At 40.5% G+C, this 2,064-nt stretch overlaps 1 long non-coding RNA gene across 1 annotated transcript in view; it reads right to left on the bottom strand.

Annotated features, from left to right (window-relative positions):
- LOC106526763 (uncharacterized) overlaps positions 1–2,064 on the bottom strand; it is a 14,503-nt gene that overhangs the window by 2,405 nt on the left and 10,034 nt on the right. The window contains exon 2 of the long non-coding RNA XR_001311302.1: positions 1,666–1,732. This is a non-coding gene — a long non-coding RNA (uncharacterized LOC106526763). The remainder of the gene's footprint in view (positions 1–1,665; positions 1,733–2,064) is intronic.

Raw genomic sequence — 2,064 nt, forward strand, 5'->3', positions numbered from 1 at the left:
GTCGTATCGCCAAATTCTTGCCAATACACAGCCCTAGAAGTCAATGGAATGTCCCCACAAGGATAGAGAGACATAGTGGCCTTGTTTTTCCTACATCGTGGGGAAAATTTTCCCAAAAAAGCAGCCTTATGGGGACCAGTGTGCGTCATAGGGACCAATGTCCGGCCCCCACYGGTCCAAATGCAAATTARGGGTGAGGGGGGTTAAGTTTAGGACCAASGTATGYATTYAGTTTAGGTTAGTTTTAGGGTCCGGCAGGTACCTGGTTAATTTTAGGGTAAATGGTCAGATTTAGAAGTCAATGCACGGTCCCCACGGGGATATACAAACCAGACCTGTGTGTGTGCGTGTCAAATATGTAAATGTTGAGTCAGCACTTGCTCCATTGTTTCCAAGATTTTTGTTTACCAGGTGTTTTTGAATGAAACTAGAGATTTTATTCTCTCATACATCAAAACCTTCAGCTCCTTCAGGAAATGGCTTTTGTACTTTTAAAATATTTGACTTTATTTACAAATATTTTCACAACAGCAGTTGTGGGCACAGCTAACCAAAAATTTAGCTTCACTAAACACTAGTTTGCTAGACAAGAACCTTAGCTCTGCTAACGCTAAACCGCTAAACAGATTAGGGGACGCCAACGCTAATCGCTAAAAGTTAGCGGGACTGACGCAAACCTATTTTTAGTTTGATTCTATTGGTTTAATCTGACGGTGGGCGGGATCATCTGTGGCAAATCGGCCAATCCAAACCTGATTCATGTCTGTCTAATTGTGATACTTCCAGCTTAACCCTTTCAGTATAAAAGCCTTTTTTTAATGAAGTTTGAAGTTAGTCAAACAACAAATAGCAATTTGTGTAGTCATTATTATATTCATTAATTAAATATTGTTAAATGTTTCATTCCATTTCTTTTTCCACGCACGTAGCGTGAAATTTAGCCGCTAAAGACGCTACATGCTACACACACAGTGGCTAACACGTCCAGCATTGCATGAAAGAGGAGATATCTTTTATTTAATTTGGGCTAATCGGGATAAATGTCTAAAAACAGAWGTGTTACACTTGTGAATTTTTTTTGGTGGACTTTAATTTAGCGGAGGCTAATRAGTCTGCMAACGGTTTCCAATGTTAGCAAAAAAGCTAATTCACTAAATGAGAAGCCATTTCTGCTTTAACATCTTAAACAACTTATCACTCATATCGGCTAAATATTTGATGTAATTTTTAACATTACAGTACGTATTTGTCCAAAAGAAGCTACCAGTAGATTTTTTTTATTCCAGAAGCGTAGACATATTTAGTGTTGGACGCAGGGGTGCCAGCAGCGGGGGGGCCACGGGGGGCTATGGCCCCCCTGAAAAAAATTTCTGCAGGCACCACTGGTTGGACGACACGATTGTGTTGATTGTGACACGATTTGATGATTTWCAAGGTTTGATGAAAACATGTACAACTCAGTAAAACTCTGAGCTTTTACTTTGATTTTCTGCACTCGTGTTGAGAAAGTGATTTTTTTTATTCCTGCATCACGTAAAGCAGGAAGATAATAAAAAGCCCACGAGCACGGCGCTGATCCACATTAGTAAGTTTAATAAAACCACATCCTGCTCATAACACCGCGGGTAACCTGCGATAATAACATTCAGGATGTCGTCAACTTACCTTTACCTTTGGCAACCTGTGCGCTGTACTGTTGCCATGGCGACACTCTTCAAAGTCCTTTTTGCTCCTGAATAAGAAAAAAAAAAACTCTTGTGACTTCACTGCTGGGATGAAAGACTTTATCGTGAATAAACCAAGCCGTACAGGAGAACACTTTGTGTTTTTACAAAAGAGTTTTCAGTCTGTCAGCCGCCGCTGCCCAGTGTGAAACTGTCACACACACACAAAAAAATACAACAAGAATCTGTCTATGGGCTCAGATTTTAGTCGAATCGAATTTGTACTTGACAAACAAACGCACAAAGTTCAGCTCAGTTGTGGCTCGGGGGAGAAGATTTTCACGTTCCTTCAAAGGCTGAGCGAGCGTAGAAACTCAGTGTCAGCTCTGTGTTTTTACTC

Source organism: Austrofundulus limnaeus, unplaced genomic scaffold (genome assembly GCF_001266775.1).
Source record: "Austrofundulus limnaeus strain Quisiro unplaced genomic scaffold, Austrofundulus_limnaeus-1.0 Scaffold293, whole genome shotgun sequence".
In the NCBI taxonomy this organism is placed as follows: Eukaryota; Metazoa; Chordata; class Actinopteri; order Cyprinodontiformes; family Rivulidae; genus Austrofundulus; species Austrofundulus limnaeus.